We start from the raw sequence: 20,829 nt of genomic DNA on the forward strand, positions 1-20,829 counted from the left end.
ATACTGACTGGTTTTTGGATGCTTACGATGCTTTTGTGAAACACAGCCCTGACTAGTATAGTGCTGCAACAATATGGATGCACACTGCTGACCCAGCAACACAAAAACAACAGGCTGTAAATCCATTAAAACAGTCTGTGAAAATAATTAAAGGATGTCCCTCTCCCTCTTAACCACTTCTGATCTTGTTTGTTTTTTTACTGAACAGCTTCACCACGTTCATGTTAGAGATCCCTGGAAAACTGCTATATTAAATAAAAAATCAATAATATAAAATCAATATTCAATAAATCAATATTAAGTCAAGTCATCTTCATTTGTACAGCGCTTTTTACAATACAGATGTTTCAAAGTAGCTTCACAGTTATAATAGGAAAATTAATGGACAGATTATTTTGGCTTTACAGCAGATCTAGGAAAAAGTTCTTATTGAGCTAAAGTAAGTTTTTGATTGAACCACTTCTGTTGTAAAAATCGTTAATTATTAGGGGCCAAGCACCAAAGGTGCTTAGGCACCTATTGTTATTGTTGGCGTTCCGTACGCTGCTTCTTCTTCTTCTTCTTCTTCTTCTTCTTCTTCTTCTTCTTCTTCTTCTTCTTCTTCCGCTATTGAAGTCTATGGCAACCCATAGAACCCCTTGCGGGAAAGTTGTGAAATTTGGCACACAGTTAGAGGACAGTCTGACCATTGTCATTAGCAAATTTGTAGTCTCTAACTCAATCCCTCTAGCACCACCAGCTGTCCAAAGTTGCACTTATGTTTATGTTAATAGCTTTTGAACCCCCCCCCCCCCCCCCCCCGAATCGAGTGCACCATATGACGTCATGAAATTTTTTCCGCCATTTTGAATTTTCTGAAAAACATACTTTTTCGAACTCCTCCTAGGCCGTTACTCCGATTTTCATGAAAATTTAACCAGATCATCTTCAGAGCATGCCAAGAAAAAGTTATGGAATTCAAGTCAATTCCTCAAACCGTTTTCGTAAAACATGCGAACGAATTGTGCATAGTGCTTGCAAAAATGGACATAAGGCTGTATCTCCGCAACGCTTTATCGTATTCAGACCAAACTTGGTACATGGCATCACAAGCATGACCTGAGGCATCATGCAGTGTTCCGGCGCAGCGCCACCTACTGGTGCAGAGATATGAAAAATGGACATTTTTGATAATAACTTCTGATGGGTTTGTCCAAAAATCTTGTCTTGTTAGATTCGGGGCATCATGTCGATTTGACTGATATCCAATTTTCCCATATCGGCCATTTTGTCCGTCGGCCATTTTTAATTTTGTGCTAAAATGCTGTATTTTACGAACGCATTAGCGTATCATTACGAAACTCGGTATGGGTCATTAGCACTATGCCCTGAAGGAGCCTGAGCAGCTTCGGACCAGCGCCACCTTGTGGTCAAAAGTTATAACAAAATGTACAAAAATGTTAATAACTTTTGACTGTATTCACCAATTGTAATGAAACTGGTCTAAGTATATTCCTTGGGTCATGCTGAGAACATAGATATCAAATTTGCCATAGTCAGCTAAACTTCCTGTCCGCCATATTGTTTTTCTTTAAAAACCTACTTTTTCGAACTCCTCCTAGACCGTTGCTCCGATTTTCACCAAAATTGAACCGTGTCATCTTCAGACCATGCCGACAAAAAGTTATGGATTTCAAGTCGATATGTCAAACCGTTTTCGTATACCAGAGCAAAGAATTTGAGGCATGATGCAAAAATGACTCTTGAAGCTGTATCTCTTCACGGCTTTGACATACTGACAGCAAACTTTGCAAGTGTCATTGTCACCTCACTCTGACCATACCACATTCATTTGGTCACAGCGCCACCTATTGGTCGAAAGTGATGAAACCGTAAATCCTCATTTTTGATCATTTTTCAGCTATTTTGCCTAAAATGATCTTAATAGGTCTTTAATTGCTCCCTGTTGCAGTTGGTCTGATGCTCCCAGCCATGTTGGCTTGCTTTTGCGCTGTTTTTGTGCTTGGCCCCGTAATTGCTGCTTGCAGCTATATTTAACTTAATGGCCGCTTAAATGATGCCTTTTAATGGAAAACAGAAGACATTTAATGTGCTCTTGCCATTAATTTATGTGTTTAGTCTATAGGTATGCATATTTGAATGTGTATGTGGACAGACGCTTAGTCTTTTTTACAAAGTGACATCACCAAATTACTTGTCTGGCCTGCATAATACAGAATTATTAGTAGTTTCCGCGGATCAATGCGAACTGGAATAATTTTTATAACGTTTTATCTATATATAGGGAAAGGAAAGGAGGCCTTCGCAGTCAATAGTTTAGTTGATACTCCAGGGCTGCATTGTCCTCATGTCTAGGTGCAGGTCCTTCATCTCATCTGGATACGGCCTTGATTTGGCAGACTATGGTAAACCTTGGAATAAACAGAGAGAGACTAATATTAGCGTAGACACCATTCTTCTTATGATGTAGCAACTACATCATGTGTTATGGAAAGTGTTCCCAGATCCGGCTGACCTAATTTATGCAGCCTAACAATTTACATGATTTGAATTTATAGATGTAGATAATGTGTTATGTGTATGCCAGGTTAAAGATATGTGTTTTTAGTCTAGTTTAAAACTGACAGTGTGTCTGCTTCCCAAACAATTATAGGAAGACTGTTCCAGAGTTTAGGTGCTAAATAGGAAAAGAATCTACCGCCTTCGGTTGATTTTGATATTCTAGGTGTTATCAACTGGCTAGAATTTTGAGATCGCAATAGACGTGAAGGACTAAAATGTGTTAAGAGCTCGCTCAGGTACTGGGGAGCTTAGCCATTTAGTGCTTTGTAAGTAATTAGCAAGATTTTAAAATTGTAATTTACTAATTTTGCAGGATAATGTTGCGTTTTTTTAACAAGAGGTTTAATAATAGCCAGCCTAAAAGTTTTCGGTGCATATCCTAGTGACAAAGATGAATTCATGATATTAAAAAGAGAATCTATGACCTCTGGAAGCATCTCTTTTAGTAGCTTAGTCGGTATAGTGTCTAACATTTATGTTGTTGATTTAGATGATTTTACAAGTTTAGACAATTCTTCCTTTCCTATAGCAATGAATGAATGGAATTTTTCCTTAGGGACACTACAGTCCACTGTCTGATGTGATACTGTAGTAGACAGTTGCATAGTTATAATTTTCTCTCTAATATTAGCAATCTTGTAAGTAAAAAAGTTCATAAAGTCATTGCTGCTGTGCTGTTTGGAAACATCTGGGGTTGAAGCTTCATTTCTGTCAGGATCACTATTGTCAAAGATGACTGGCAGTAAGCATACAGTTTGGATTGGCGGTATGGTTCTGTTCTAGGCATAAACTCCCTGCCCATCCATGCAGCCTAGCATGGATAAAAGCAGGGAGAGCAGCGATAACCCCTCTTAGGTTAAACAGAACAGAACCAGAGTATTGCAATGTCATTAATTTTCTTAATGAAAATAATTAATGTAACAACATAATTGAAGAAATGAGTCTGATCAACAGAAATATCAGAAGGGCAAGTCCTGACTGGACAAAGGAGCAGCTGGGGATGGAGGAGGGTAATTAGCTCCTGAGCAATGCGATAATACTGAATGGACCACATATATACCAATGCGGTGATGGGCGACGTATTCCTATAGGTCAATGTGAATCAACTGAGTGTCAGCTGATGCGTGCTTGACTAACGTGACCTCCTAATTAATTTAATTTAGCCACTGTATCAAATAAATACCCAGGGTTATGTTTGTTTTCTTCTAAGAGGGTTGAAAAATAATCAGATCAAGCCGTTTTTAAAGCCTTTTTGTCCGCAATCATGCTTTCTCTCCATGAAATGCGAAAAACTTTTTTTGTTTTCTTCCAGCTGCGCTCCATTTTTCTGGCTGCTCTCTTAAGGGCCCGAGTGTGCTCGTTGTACCACAACATTGGACTATTTTCTTTAATCACAAAGGAGCAACTGAAAAGTACTGGAAAAGAGAGAGTCAATAGTTTTATATTGAGTTCTTCTAAGTCAGGGGTCTCAAACTCTAGTTGGCTGGAGGCCGTTGCTGTGATTGACACCTCAGAGGAGGGCCATTTTAACATTCAAGCACAAGAAAGCACAACATTTCTGAAAATTTACTTTCCTTTGCATTATTTCTCATGTATTTCAAATTTCATTACTAAAATATTTTTGTCATACTTAACAAAAAATGTAAACAGCAGAGTCTCTATCATTGTTATATACAGTATTTTTTTTAACACTTTATTTTAGCTTAAATAACAACAAAATCTTGCACTGAACAACACTGTACTGAACAAATACAATCCCTGAATACATTTGTGCACTATTCTATTTCTTGCCAGACACCTGGCAGCACTTCTGCTCACACAGCTGAGCCACATTTGTCCAAGATGCCGTTTGAGCATCTGTAACGTTTATTGGAGCATCGGATACGTTTCGGTGGTTCAAATCAACACACGTGCCTTGCTTTTACTCTAATTTAGGCAAGTACGCTCATAATAGAAGTGCAGTGCAATGCGCTTGTTTTTTCAGGTGCACCTACTGTATGTCGCAGCAAGATGAAAACATCTCAACTTTTCAGACTACCGCAAGCACATCGCAGGTCATGTGACAAGAAACAACCGTTCAGCTTCAGCCACTGAAATCTCAGCCGAACAGCTGATCTCTGTTTTTTTACTTGTTGAACATCAATTAAATTTTTACCCTTAAATAGATTTGAGAGTTTTTTATATGTACTAATTCGGGGAACAGACACAGTCTTTATGTGATGATATATAGGTGAAAGCGTGTGTTGGGATTTATCTGACTTCTGTGACGTGAGACAGCTAGTAGACAGTCAGTTTAGCCAGTCTGCTTCCTGACATGGGCCCCAGTTAGTCAAGGTTCATCTCTAAGACTATGTGCCATATTACTAGAGAGAAGAGCAGCAACATCCCAGGAGGGATGAATACCATCTCTTTTCAACAGGTCAGTCTTCCCCAAAAACTTTTCCAATTGTCTATGAACCCTAGATTTTTCTGCAGACACCACTTAGACAGCCAGCCATTAAGTGATGATAGTCTGCTAAGTATCTCATGACTCCGACAAACAGGAAGGGGGCCAGAGCAAATTACAGTGTCTGACATCATACCTGCTAGTTCACACACCTCTTTAATGTTAATTTTAGTGATCCCAGACTGGTGAAGTCAAACATCATTAGTGCCAACGTGAATAATAATTAGATAATAATAATAAAGATAATTTACGATTAGCATTAGCCAGCCCTTTTAAATTTGCTTTGATGTCAGGTGCCCTGGCTCCCGGCAAACATTTGACTATGGTAGCTGGTGTCTCTATTTTTACATTCTGTGTAAAACCTGGAACACACCAAGCTGATGCCAACGAACTAGTGGTGACAAAAGCAGATTGTGGGGTTGGCTCACATCGGCAGCGTCTGGGTCCAAAGTTGCCCTGACACACCAAACCATCGCTCGATATCTGACGGCCACGTAGCACGTCCATTCTGCGCCTGCGTAAGAAGAAATGCCTTTTCATACCAGCAGGTGGCAGTAGCTGGACAGCCAATCAGAATGATCAGATGGTCTGACTGACCAACGAGCTCTGACGCCGATTCAACATGTCGAATCAACTGAAAAAAACAGACAAGGACCAACTTCAGCTGACTGTATGGAACACACTGAGAAAACTTAGTTGGCAGACAAACAAAAACTGCCCGATGGCCGACTGTCGGCTTGGTGTGTTCCGGGCTTAATAGAATCACCAATAACTAGGGCATATTCAACAAGATTCTCAGTGGGTGCATCACTGAGCAGGGTGAACCTGTTTGATGTTCTAATCGGAACGGAAGAGCGGTGTTTTGTCCCGCGACACCCGATTACCCTGCTGCACAGCTCTACAGCCAGAACTGAACAAAGTAGTTTACCAAGAGTTCAGAGTTCACTAAGCTAGTCACATCCAAAGCAGTATCTAAAGCCCTTGCATTCTTACTATCCTCAATTTAAAGTTTGGATGCTTGTCTCTAATTCCGAAATCTTCTCCGTCACAATCTTCTACGGCTCACGATTTATCACACAATATGAAAAATAACACTGAACTTAAAAGTGATTATTGCTTAAATGCGATTCTTAATGCGATTATGAAATCGCAAAGCCTGCGTTTTTTTTGAAAAAAAATTTATTCACAGCTTGTCAATGAACTATGGCTCCAAATGCTAATCCGTCTGAAAACCCTGCACATTTGAGTTGCTTATAATGTACATTTGAAAAAGCAACACACTTCAAACATCTTTCCAGACATAAGTATTTATTAACATCTTATCCAACAAAAGACAACATTTAATAATGTTTTTACTCTAAACTCACTTAATAACGACAGCTGAGCATCGTTCTGTGAGATGATGTGGCTTCTTACACAAAATAAGGCAGTCGTTTGTTTATTAGTCATGTTTAATCAATCAAAGCATTTTAATCTTCTGTTTATTCAGCTACAATATTCAACTACAGTGATAGTGTGATGCCCACATAATAACTGAGCAAGAGTAGAACCATGAGAACATTTATATTTGAGATTCGTGCTGCACACTGATATGCTCTCATGTTAATGTATTACATTTATGCGCACTCAACGTGTGTCATTAAAAAATGCCATAGTAACTGCCTCAAGTGAACTATAAAAATTAAAACAAGGTTGCATCTGAAAGCTGCAGTCCTTTTTTTATTGGTTTAAATTAATAGAGTGTAGCATCTGGATAGATTAGTCCAGGGATGGACAACTCCGGTCCTGGAGGGCCAGTGTCCAGCAGAGTTTAGCTCCAACTCTAATCAAACACACCTGAACCAGCTAATCAAGGTCTTTAGGATTAGTAGAAAGTTATAGGCAAGTGAGTTTTTATCAGGGATGGAGATAAACTCTGCAGGACACTGGCCCTCCAGGACCGGAGTTGTCCATCCCTGGATTAGTCAATAGTCAACCAGCTTTGGAATTGTCAGAATGCTTTTAGCCTGCTGAACTGTTTGGCACTTTTGTTAAGGTGATGATACACGGGGCAACTTTTTGAGCAATGCTGGATACGTTAGATTGGTCGTGGGCAATTTTTTGAGATCCTCCAATCAGAATGTTAGCAGCCGATCACGTGACCGGTTCGGAGATTTCAGAAAAAATTCAAACAAGATGGCGGCCTCTCAGCGGCAGTGGAGCGGAGAAAAGGAGTGTGAACTTTTATCTTTTTACGCTAGTAAGTTGTCATGTGTCAACCCAAAACAGGGAATTTACCTCATATATTGCTTAAAATACCAACAACTGTGTCCGAAAGTAATGTGTGTATGCTGTAATGAAGCTATTGAATGATTTCAGTTAAATACTAAAAAGGCCGGATTTTTCAACGTCTGTAGTAGCGTAGGCTGTAGGGCGTTTGACATTTGAATAGCTTTTTGAAGCCGCCTTTTGCCGAACTCGCTCTTCTCCCTTTTCCTGTCACAAATCAGATCGGAAAGGCATTTATTTTTAATAAAAATGAAGAAAATATTTGAAAAGTTGAAATAAAGTGCCTAACAAGTGTTTATAATATCACCTATAATCACCTTTACTCTGTCAGAAATTAAACAGAAAACTCAACTTCCTAGCTCTGGAGACTTCAAAAGAATCACCCCCCTTTGTGGGCCCCGAGAGACCAGCCAAATTCCAACACACACCACAAATACACATACACACACCCACAAACATGCTTAGAGATGCTATGTACAGTTATTCTCAAAATATGACTGTGCCAAAATGTACCCGTCATGTATGTCAAGTGCATGTATGTACTCCTAGTGTGTAAACTAAATGACTGTAGTTGTGCTAGTGTTAGTTTTAATGATGGAATTTGCCTGTAAACTATAACTTCTTCTATATGCTTTTCTGACATGATGAGTTTAGACTCTTTTTAAAGCTCTTTCCACGTCTCATTCACCGATGTATGTCATATAACTGCAAAATGCACTGTTCTATTTTTAATGGTACTGTGAAGAAAATACACTCCTATTTGATGCCTCCATAAATTATGCAAATCAAGCCACAAGACAAGACAAAGGAAAGTTTGGCCTGCCAACTTTGCACCCATGTCATTGGCTATTCCAACCAAGGAGGTGTGTTAGCTTGGTTTTCAATAAAAGCAACAACATGCAACTTTTCCTTTGTCTCCCGATTGTCTCTCGATTGCCTCATAACTGCCTCAGGCAACAGCGCTCCCATCACATGCTCAACTTCTTTCGGGACCACCATCTCCAGCAAAACGAACTTTCAAGTCCAGTTCAAATCTTCCCACGGAAACGGAAGAAGCCAACGCAACTGCAGCAGCACTGAACCGAAACTCAACGCACAAAACTGATGCAAGTACTACCATTTCTCTATTAGATAATGAAACTGATTACTGTGCTGGCTCTCAAGGACTGTTAGTAAGTTTGCTACTTGTCTTCTCTCTTTTCCTGCCTTTACTTCCGCTCTTGTATATATGCGTATATCCTGTATATATATATTTAGATAACCTCTGTATTAGTAGTTTTCACATATTAAACACATTATTCATGCTCGATTGTTTCTGTTGCTCATTCAACAAAAACCAGGTCATTTTAACGTTTTCGATCCAGCACCAATTGCTTTACGCTTTGATGCTAGAATAGGAAGTTTCTTCTCGCGGCCAGAGAAAAACCTTTCTTTGTATAATTGTCTGTGAGGAGCTAACGGTTTCCCGGACAAACTGATATAGTTTCTCTAAATAATTATTAAACCAGAACTAATCATATATGTAATTGATTATAATTTGTTGTAATTAATTTACAATATATGTTTAATTCCCCCTTGGGTCAATATATGCATCATAATTAATCATAAGGCTTTATGATTTATTATATTCATATATTTCACCCATAAATTGATTAAACCTGTACAGAATTATTACAAGAGAATAGCTCATGTTTTTATGTGGGTGCTCAGTGGCTATTATATAGTTCATGATAGGCTATAGTTAACAAGTTTGTGAATATTTTTGATAAAAAAAGGAAAAACTAAATAAGTGATAGCCTACTACATCTGTCATTCAGTGCTATTGTGCCTGGGTGATGCTTTGCTATCGAATAAGGTGATACGTATAGATTATATATACACCCCCCCCCCCCCCCCAAATACACACACACACACACACACCGCGGAAGGCCTCCTCACGAAGTATGAACGACAATTGAAATGATCTGGATTATGATTTATGACGCACTCTATAAATACATTTGAATTCAACTGAATTATTTTATATTAGAAAAAAGTTGTTTGTTAATATGGAAAAAAACGATGCACAAGGATGTAGCTCTATTACACAAAGTAATCACATCATCTAAAGTAGAGTGTCCAGTTCTGCTTGTGGAGGGTGAATGTCTTTTGGAGTTTAGCACTAACTTGTCCCAAACACTGTTGGTTGGAACAGGGACGTGCACAGAAATTTTGAGGGGCAGTTGCTCTGACCTAAAAAAAGGGCACTCCCCTACCAAACATCTTAAATAGTGTTTTGACATCGACAACCCAAGTGCATTTTACCTCAAACTTGCGTCTAGTTAACTTTCTAAAGTAGCAATCGCTTGTCGGGTCGACAACACACTGACAAAATTATATTCAGAATTAAAAATATTTTTATACCACTTTTTAATGTGTGAGATTGTGTAAAGGTTTTCACGAGATACCAACCTTTCGCGAACTTGCTTCCAACACTTGTTCTCATGGAGGCGCGGTGTGCACGGAGGGGAGGGGCTATGCGCGCGCGAGTATGTGAGAGAGACGCGTGAGTGAGAGACGCAGGGAAATGAAATGCAGCTGAACGTTTGCTCTATGAAAGACATTGACAAAGACGAAAACTAAGGACATTTAATCTATAATTTTATTTTATTTTAGTAAGTTTTGCCAAACACACATTACAGTTTTGGTTAGTTATCGTTTTTTTGTAATGCCTCGTTTTTATTTTTATTTCAGTTAACGACGATGTTTTTTCCCACCTAGTTTTCGTTTTTTCGTTAACGATTATAACCTTACTCACCTTTCCGACAACGTTAAGTCGTCCCACCCGACAACCGCGACAATCTCCTTCTAGTGCCGCTCATGCAGGCTCAGCTCAGGTGCCGGTCGCGTGCAGCGCTGCAGCCACGTAAACAGAGTTTGCCCTTCCCCTACTGACTTTCACTTTCGGACGGGTGCCCGAATATGGAAGTGAATGAGGCTTTGCGATTTTTTTTTTTTTTTTTTTTTTTAATCTAGGCCTACGTGAAATTCTGCATCCATTGTACGATTTTTTTATTTATTTTTTTCCACCTCGGAAGGGCAACGTGAGTCAAGTAGGGCATATGGGCAGTTGCCCGGGCAACCTGAGCAACCCCCCTGTGCACATCCCTGGGTTGGAAGTTTCTTGTGATCCTGAACCTTGATTAGCTGGTTCAGGTGTGTCTAATTGATGAACCTTCCACCACAATGACATATCTGTCATTTTCAGCACATCTTAAAGTACAGTATGCTATCTGTTGGTGTTTAACAGCACTTTCCATAATGGAAATAATATTTATGGAATAAAATTGCCTACTCCTTTGAATTTTATGTGGATTTAAAAATATTTCATGCTTTTTAATAAATAATTGTTACAAAATGTTCTAAATTATTTGCTGTTTAAACTGCAACAAATTCAGGTAGTGGATTGAGTTCAGTACAGTGCATCACTTTCTCAAAAGCATCATAAGATTTTCACAGATCATATAAATGAGTCACAGTGTCTGTATGTGCCAACCTTAAAAAAATGTTTTTAATTGTCATAATCACTCTTTTGTCAGTGCTAAGGTGTGCACGTAGATAATTACTTGCTTAGCACAGCAGAAAAGATATGTGAAAAGAGAGTGGTTATAAAAAATAAATTAATTTAAAAAATCTCATTAGGGTGACATTTTTTCTGGCCTGATTTAACTGACAAACATCTAGCCCTGTGGTTCTCAAACCTGTTCTGGAGTACCACCAGCCCTGCACATTTTGTATGTCTCCCTCATCTATAACACCTGATTCAACTCATGAGATCATTAGTAGAGAGTCCAAGACCTGAAATGGGTGTGTCAGATATAGGGAGACAAAACGTGCAGGGAGTACAAAATGTGCAATGTTGGTGTACTCCAGAACAGGTTTGAAAACCACTGATCTAGTCAGTAACCAATGACTATCAAACACAAACTCAGTTAAAACCATGCGATCAGAAAATAGTGTTATTTTATTTGTTTGTTTGCCTATTTATTATTACTATTTATTACTATTATTATTATTTTAACATTTTTAGCATAGTTATTAATCTTATATCAGTTGTTCTTAACCTTTTTTACTTCAAGGCTCGTGTCAAAACAATATTCAAAGGCCCCATGACTTTTCTACTTGTTTCTGATTTACTGGATGGGGATTCAGGATAAGGATACAATTTTACTCACAATTACTACCTGACAAATTATTTTAGAACTTGGCATAACTACAACAATGTTTATTTATAAACTGTATATTATAGAATTATATTATAGAATTGTACTAAGACTTTTCTAGTTCTAGTAAGGAAAAATAAACTAGTTCCCTTTCGATACTCTCACTCATACTGCGTATGGGGAAAAGCTCCTTTTTCCTCCTTGCTGAAGCCTTTTTCAATAGTGCAGTGTAACTGCACGTCTATTGGCTCAAAGGAATGAAACTCTTTGAACCAATGACGGCGCAGTGTAGTTGCGCGAGCCTATGGCGAAACAGCACGCCAACAAGCCTGCCAAAACGAGCGTGGCTTATGGCTATGTAAGCCGGCGTTTCGCCATGGGATTCAGTTCTCTCTCCTTCAGGGACGACTACGTTTCGCTGGATTCCTGCTGATCGCCTTCGCCACTGGAACGAGCTCTCTCCGCCGTAGAAGAGGCTTCGCAGAGGACAGCTGAAGACCGCCGCCTGCTCCTGCCGGCGCCGCCGCAGACTGCCGCCCAAAGCGCCGCTCTCGACCGCCCGCCCCGAGCTTCCGGTTTCATTCTCAGCGAGTCTCCTGCTGCCATCCGGCGAGTCCTAAAGCGAAGAGCATCTTCCGCGGTCTATACCGCTCTAAAAGAGCCGACCCAAGCACCGTTTTAATGGCGGCGGTGTTGTTTAATGCCGCGCCACGCCTGTGGCACCTGCAGAGCCCCTCTGCAGGACGATGACGGCCATGGTGAGTGCGTCGGATGTCTGGGCAAGCCCCACCGAGACTACATGCCCGCACTGCGAGTGCATGAATCTCGCTTCTCTTCGCGCTAGGATTGCTTTCTTCACCGAAAGCGGCTCCACCTCCTGCGCCTTCCCGTCTTCTTCCTCCCACAAGCTGGCCAGGAAGAGACAGCGAGGCAGAGGAGCTCAGCGCCCGGAATTGGAGGAGCTTACGCCGGCCCAGTGCCCGCCTACCTCTCCCTCTCCCGCAAGAGAGCCGTCCCCCGTCCTCTTCGCACGCCTCGTCTCCTTCGGTGGCTCGGAGGATGAGCAGCTTGACAACTCCATGTCGCTCGCAGCATCTGAACCGGTGGAGTGGGTCGGCGAGGAGGAGCCCGCCCCCCTGCCGTCACTAGAGCCCATTGAATCCAGGCCAGGAACGGACACCAAATTACTCCGCATCCTCTCCAAGGCCATCAAGGAGCTCGACCTGGAATGGGCTGCACCTGAGGAGCTGACTCGCAGTAGGCTGGATGAGTGGTTTCTGCCGGGGCCCCGCCAGACCCCTTGCCAGCGATCTGCGCCCTTCAAGAGAAGCGCTCCACGCTCCCGAAACGCCAGGGTCCCTGGCCTAGGATAGTGCTGGACCCGACGCCTGCGGCGTCTTCCTGATCAACTAGGAAGAAAGAGGATGGGGTTAAGTCTCGCCACGGCCGGACCACCCCAAAAGCTCTCTCGCATACATTCCCCGCCACCTCGCTTAGTTCCGGGTGTTGGGAATCATTGGGTCACGTGCCCTGGGCCCAAAGATGTTGTGCCCACACAAACCACCGTTGTAATGGCGAACCCAATATTTTTAAATTCTCAAAAAGAGAGCAAATTTCCTCATATTGTAACTACGGTGCAAAGACCCCTGCACAGCGGTCTGTCACCGGACGCTATTCAGCCACTGGTCACACGGGTCGAGGCCTGGCAAGCCATCCCCGGAGTGTCACAGTGGGTCATAGGGACCATATCTCGCGGTTACTCCCTACAGTTCGCCCGAAGGTCCCCGCACTACAGCAGTGTGGTCACCACTGCAGTCAAAGCGGACGACGCGCATGTCCTCTGCACAGAAGTGGCGTCTCTGCTGCAGAAGGGAGCCATAGAAATCGTTCCCCCAGCAGAAAGCGAGTCAGGCTTCTACAGCCGCTACTTTGTTGTCCCAAAGAAAGATGGCGGTCTCAGACCCATCTTAGACCTCAGGCTTCTGAACCTCTCCCTCATGAGACGGAAGTTCAGAATGCTAACGTTGAAACAGATCCACACGCAGATCCGACCCGAGGACTGCTTCTTCTCACTGGACCTAAAGACGCATACTTTCACATCCAGATAGCCCCCCACCACAGGCGATTCTTGAGATTCGCCTTCGAGGGTGTGGCTTATCAATACAAGGTCCTGCCCTTCGGGCTGTCTCTAGCTCGCCGCACGTTTACCAAGTGCATGGACTCGGCGCTTCTCCCTCTGAGAGAGATGGGTATGCGAGTTTTGAACTACCTCGACGATTGGCTCATTCTGGCCCAGTCTCGAACCGAGTTAGAGCATCACAGATCCGTGCTCCTCAGCCACCTTCAATGCCTGGGACTCAGGGTCAATTTTGCCAAGAGCTCACTTCTCCCTAGCAAACGCGGCCAGAGCGCAGTAGAATGCGCTCTGGCCGCGTTCCAGAAGTTCCTGAAAGGACACTACGTCCTGGTCCAATCGGACAGCATGAAGGTTGTGTCATATATAAATCACCAGGGAGGCTTATCGGCCAGCCGCCTTTGTGCCCTGATGAAGCGCCTCCTTGAATGGGCAGCGCCCAGGCTACGGCCACATACCTGGAAAATCAAACTTTGGGGCAGACATGCTGTCACGGAACAATGTCCCCTCAGACGAGTGGATGCTCCATCCCCAGACGTTCCTGGGCGCAGTCTTAGACTCAGTCCTTATGAGGGTTACAGTCTCCCCAGTGACGATTCAGAAGCTCTCGGCATCGATCAGGAACAATGTCCGTTACCTTCTGAAGTTCTTCCAGAGGATGCTAGGACTGATGGCTTCCGCCTCCCCGGTACTGCAGCTCGGCCTCCTCCGAATGCGGCCTCAGTAATACTGTCTGAAACTCAGGGTTCCACTGCATGCTTGGCGGCACAGCCGCTTCTTAGTCAGGGTCAATCAGGCCTGTGTCACAGCTCTGAGACCTTGGACAGACCCCAACTGGTTCAAGCGTGGAGTTCCCCTTCAGGCGGTGTCAAGAAGGAAGGTGCTCTCGACGGACGCCTCCAACACGGGTTGGGGAGCCATTTTCGAGGGCAGACCAGCCTTCGGCTTGTGGACCCACGAGCAGAGCCATCTGCACATCAAATGCCTCGAGATGTTGGCAGTAGAATGCGCTCTGGCCGCGTTCCAGAAGTTCCTGAAAGGACACTACGTCCTGGTCCAATCGGACAGCATGAAGGTTGTGTCATATATAAATCACCAGGGAGGCTTATCGGCCAGCCGCCTTTGTGCCCTGATGAAGCGCCTCCTTGAATGGGCAGCGCCCAGGCTACGGCCACATACCTGGAAAATCAAACTTTGGGGCAGACATGCTGTCACGGAACAATGTCCCCTCAGACGAGTGGATGCTCCATCCCCAGACAGTTCAGAAAATATGGGAAATCTTCGGGAAGGCAGAGGTAGACCTCTTCGCCTCAGAAGACACTTCTCACTGCCCAATCTTCTTTTCAAAGGAAAAGGATGCGCTGGCCCACGACTGGCCCAGGCTCCTCCTATACGCCTTCCCCCTGATCGCGATGATTCCTTGTGTCATCACACGGATCAGGGAAGACAAACACAGAGTCCTCCTGGTGGCCCCTCTCTGGAGGACCCAAATCTGGTCGTCGGAGCTGTTCAGGCTCTCCACGAGAGCCCCATGGCCAATTCCCAAAAGCCGTTAGACCTCCCTGGGAACATCCTGCACACCATTTCTCAAGCTAGAGCTCCGTCTACCAGACGTATCTATGCTCAAAAATGGTCGGTCTTCGTTGACTGGTGCTCAATGCGCAGTGTCGACCCTGTGGAGAGTGACATATCCCAGATATTGTCTTTCCTCCAAGAGCGGCTGGACAGAGGTCTCACCCCTTCCACGCTCAATGTCTACATTGCAGCCATTGGAGCGTTTCATGCCCCTATCGCTGGCCAGACGGTGGGAAGAAACTGCCTCATTGTCCGTTTCCTAAGAGGTGCTAGGCATTTAAACCCCCCTAGACCACTTACCGTTCCCCCTTGGGACCTCTCCTCTGTCCTCACAGCCCTTAAGGGTGCGCCCTTTGAACCGCTGCGGTCAGCTGATCTTCGGCCCTTAACGCTCAAAACTGCTCTGCTACTCACACTGGCATCGGTTAAGCGTGTTGGCGATCTGCAGGCCCTCTCTGTGAGCCCTGCATGCATTTAGTTCGGGCCCAACGACTCTAAAAGTCATTCTGAAACCCAGACATGGCTATGTCCCCAAGGTGCTCTCAACCCCGTTCAGAGCACAGATCATTTCCCTCTCAGCGCTACCTCCTTCTCTGGATGAGCGAGAGGTGCAATTGCTCTGCCCTGTTAGGGCATTGAGGGTCTATGTTGAGCGTTCTGAGCCATTCAGGCAATCGGACCAGCTATTCTTTTGCTTTGGAGGCCGCACCAAAGGGTCTCCGGTCTCAAAGCAACACCTCTCGTGTTGGATAGTCGACGCGATTGCTCTATGCTACTCCTCTATGGGCCTGGACTGCCCCATAAGAGTAAGAGCTCATTCCACTAGAAAACTCGCTTCAGTCGAGTTTTAACGGAATCCCATGGCGAAATGCCGGCTTATATAGCCATAAGCAACGCCCGTTTTGGCGGGCTTGTTGGCGCGCTGTTTTGCCATAGGCTCGCACGACTACGCCGCGCCGTCATTGGTTCAAAGAGTTTCATTCCTTTGAGCCAATAGACGTGCAATTACACTGCACTATTGAAAAAGGCTTCAGCAAGGAGGAAAAAGGAGCTTTTCCCCATACGCAGTACTCGTTCCCGTATCTCAGGGAACCAAGGTTACGTACGTAACCGAGTACGTTTTATGGTAATTTTGGGTTATTGGTTACATATGTAACCTGGTTCCCTGAGAAAGGATTGAGATGCTACTTCATGGTTTTGACACTGCATCGCGACTTCTGGAACAGTCTTCCCGTGGCACAGCTGTTTTTGTCATGCGTATTTCTCGTGCGCAATCACTTCCAGCACATCTACCAATGACCACTAGATGGCGCTTTTGCACTACCTTTGTAACAGCCGCCCCCACATTTGCAGTGTAAAGCCCCGGGTATATACTTCACTTTCACTCGCGCATCTTTCAAACTAAACCACGGATGCGTAAAAAAAATGTCTATGTTCTACCAGACATTGGAGGGCAGCACTGAGTCGTGTCATCAATGGGACATTCGCTGGGCATGATCGGAGAAGAAAAATAGTGCATCCACCATTGCAACATAGTATTAAAGATACATTAAATGATGTTTTATTAACAAAGGTCGGGAGGAACACATTCAAATGATCTTACTAATCACATCACTCCAACCAGCAGTCATCAATCAGCAATCAACATATCTACCCAATCAGCATGAGTGGAGACACATTATATATATATATATATATATATATATATATATATATATATATATAAGGCAGTTGACTCACCTATGTTTTTTTTGCCTGTTTCAGCATACCTCCACCACCATCTCCTCACACTCGCCTGGTTACTTTCCTAAACCAGAAATACGGGGGGAGTTGTAGGGCCCCGCTCGACAGTACTTACCAATGACTTTATCAATGAACAACATGATTGAACAAAGCTTCATTTAGTCCAAAAGAACCATTTCCTGACAGGAAACACCTAGCCTTAACAGAAGTGATGACGTGACTTCTCTTAACAAAGGACTCTGTCTAAAGGACTTCTTAGCTCATCAGCAATAAACTAATCAGAACCCATCACGTGGGTTTGATCACATTAAATCTATTGATTCTCTCACAAAACCTCTTATAACCTCTTATATTATCGGACGGAACAGGAAAACACCCATCAACGGATTTAAAGACGAATCTGTCCTATCAATACCTCCCTTGTGTGAGCAATCCATCCTGACCCGGTCACTCGTGACTCCGGTCAAAGTGTAAACTATGCTTAAGGACTCAATCTTGAATCTCAAAAGGGACAATTGTCGATTACTTAAAGTATTAACTATATCCAGAATAACACTTGATATGATGTGATTACTAACATGTTGGATTCAATGCATTATATGTTTGTATTCCTGTATGCATCTTCTTTCTCTTATAATCATTGTTTTAATTAGGTCAGTCTAGTAATATGTGTGTAAGAAGTGTGTCGTGTTTGAGCTCTAAATGCAGAATTTATAATTCTCTGTAATTCTGTGTGAATGAAACATTGAAATTCAGTATCAGGAAAATATTAAGAAACTTTATAAAGTTGTTAATAAAACAAGAGAATGTTCTGCAGATATCACACGATGTGATCAATAGACAATAGACGAGGCGTGTCTAATCTCCGTAGCAACGTCTCATTGGAGGATCGCTCCTTTAAAACTATGCTGTCCAAACAATCTAGTGCTGGAAGTCAGAAATCTGTCAGAAGTCAAGGCTCGAAGTCGGTCGTCGAAGTCGGAGTTGAAACCCAGTAGCCGATGCACCGCTACTTTGACCACGGCGGAAAAGTCGCATGGGTCATTGAGAACTGATTGACCGGGGCTGATTTTCCATCTAACACCCGACTTCAACCACGAGATGCGCCGCTGATCATTCAACAGCCGTCACATCCAGACTCCAAAACCCTCTGTGAAATATCTGACCAAAGTCTCCCAAGAAGAGAGCCGCTCAAGCCAGACGCTCAGATCAGAACAATTGCACCAGCCAGCAACATCCTTCAAAGCTTCCGCGCAACCCACAGGGCTTTCCCGAGAAGACGTCACCTGAAAGACAGCCAATCCAGAACGGGATTCCGCTGTACACGAGTCACGGAACAACCCGACTACCTCAGCTGTCAGAGCAAATGCAGGTACAAGCAAACTTCTCTCTCTCTTGCTGGAAACTGGTGAAACTCCTTTAAACCTAAAGAATCAAGCCAAAGCTCTGCTTTTGTGATTTTCCTCAGGTTATGAGTTAAGTTAGCACTGAACTTGGGACTTTTCATAACTCATCAACTCCGCGAATGTGTGTGCATGTATGTGTGTGTGTGTGTGTGTGTTTAGCCTTAGTTTCCTGTAATCATTAGAAGTAGTCAATAAATCTTGTTTTGATTTTCACATATACGAGTTTCTTGTGCTGTGTGTCAAATTACTGCCTTAAACGTAAAAGATCAAGTTACCTCTTGCTTATAATAATATAATAATTACAATAATAAGAATAATAGATCCACTCACCACTGATGACACTTATCAGACACCACCACATGTTGCACCTGACTCAGGGGATGTTAAGGGGGCCACACCTGAAACAAACACAGACATACATAAAAAGCTTGCAGCATATGAAGAGATTGGCAGAAAAATACACCAATACATGACACCGACACAGAACACTAACTTGACTCACACTTTAGCACAGGGGAGCATCACTACAGCACACATTAACCAGACTGAGCAGCCCAAACGTGTAGCTAATGACTTTGCATTCCCTATGGGGGGGTTTCAGTATATCCAGCCCCGTGAGTTTAAGATACATGGAGGCCAGATTGGGGATCACTCGTCAGACATCACGTTCAACAATGTGTGCAGGCAAATTGACAGCGGCCTAAAAGAGAACTTCAGCAATGCCGATGTTGTCAGAGGTGTGCTGCGAATTATCAAGCCAGACATTTTTAAAGATATGCTGATGAACAAAGACGACATGACGGTGGCTGAGCTAAAAGGGTTCTTACAATCACACTTGGGGGACCGAAATAGCACAGAACTGTTCCAAGAACTGATGTGCACCAAGCAGAGTGAACGCGAAACCCCTCAGCAGTTTCTCTACAGAGTCATGGGGCTGAAACAAAAAATACTCTTTGCTGCGAAACAAGCTGACTCAGACAGGAAGTATAGCGCAGCTACTGTACAGGACGTGTTCCTACACACTGTCTACCAGGGACTAAGCCACCGGTGTAAAGATATTCGTAGTGAGCTGAAACCCTTGCTAGCCGATAGTGATGTAACTGACGATGCTATCCTCAGGCACGTTATGAAGATCACCAGTGACGAGAATGAGAGGCTGCAGCGACTGGGCCCACCAACCAGAACAAAACCATCCAAGGCTAGTAGTGCCCAAGTTAGCGGTGAAACAGACAGAGATGTGAAAGCTGCAAGAGGTTCTGCTGCACAAAAGGTTCAGGATGATCCGATTAAACATCTTACTGCCAGGATTGACGCTCTAACCAGCATGGTAGACGCCATACAACATTCCATGCCAACACGGACTGAAGGGGGCTGCCAATGCTCGGCCAGCCAACCATCCTTTCGCCGGGTGAGCCGCTTGCGATGCTGCCCAAGATGTGCAGATGAAGGGCGACAGAACTGTACACACTGTTTCATCTGTGGAGAGGATGGACACCGGTCAGTGGGGTGCCTACGACGACCTCAGCGGCAGGGAAACGGGAGCCGGCCACTGCAAAGGGGCGACCAGTGACCGCACAACAAATGCCAGCCCGGCCTAGCGGTGGAGTGTTAAGACAAGAACGCCTGTATCAGAGACAAACAAACAAATCAACAAATGAGATGAAGTCCATGAGTCAAGGAGCAAGCATTCTGGGTTCCAGTAAGACCAAAAATGACAACATAATCAAACTGATCGGAAGCAAGGCACTGACCCAGTGCAACTTGAATGGATTGACAGTAAGGGCATTACTTGACACCGGCGCCCAAGTCAGCATGGTGGACCGTGTGTGGAAAGAGAAGTATCTGCCAAGTGTTGAGGTGAGGCCACTTCGGGAGCTTCTTGGATGTCAAGATGATCTGAAAGTCTACGCTGTAAATGGGGACGTTATTCCATTTGACGGTTGGGCAGTCATCACAGTCAACCTGCTAGGAAATGAGGACCCAAGTCTATCTATTAATGTCCCATTCCTGGTGAGTAAAATGCCAATTGAGAGACCACTACTGGGTTTCAACTTAATTGAAGAACTGATTCAGGGGCAGTCAGAGCAGCTGATGCCAACACTTACCTCACTACTGGCTGGAGCCATTGATATCCCTTGTGAAAAGGCACAAACTTTAGTCAAGGTGATCCAAGCTGCTGAAGATGATGATGGAGACGGGCACTTGAAGGTTGGTCCGAGAGGGGTAGTTATCCGGGCAGGACAGGTGACTTGGGTGAAGTGCAAAATCCCTTCAAAGATGGCACAGTCTGACTGTGTTCTTGTTTGAGCCTCATGAAAATAGTGATCAGTTAAGATTGTTGGACATTGGGGAGGGACTCTTAGAAATACAGCCCCAAAGTGACCCTTGTGTTTCCATACCCATCGGAAATAACACAGTGGTTGATGTGACCCTGCCCCGTGGCACAGTGATTGGAACTTTACAAAGAATTGAGAAGATAGTAGCGGAGTGTGG

This window comes from Chanodichthys erythropterus, chromosome 20 (assembly GCF_024489055.1).
Source record: "Chanodichthys erythropterus isolate Z2021 chromosome 20, ASM2448905v1, whole genome shotgun sequence".
Classification (NCBI taxonomy): domain Eukaryota; kingdom Metazoa; phylum Chordata; class Actinopteri; order Cypriniformes; family Xenocyprididae; genus Chanodichthys; species Chanodichthys erythropterus.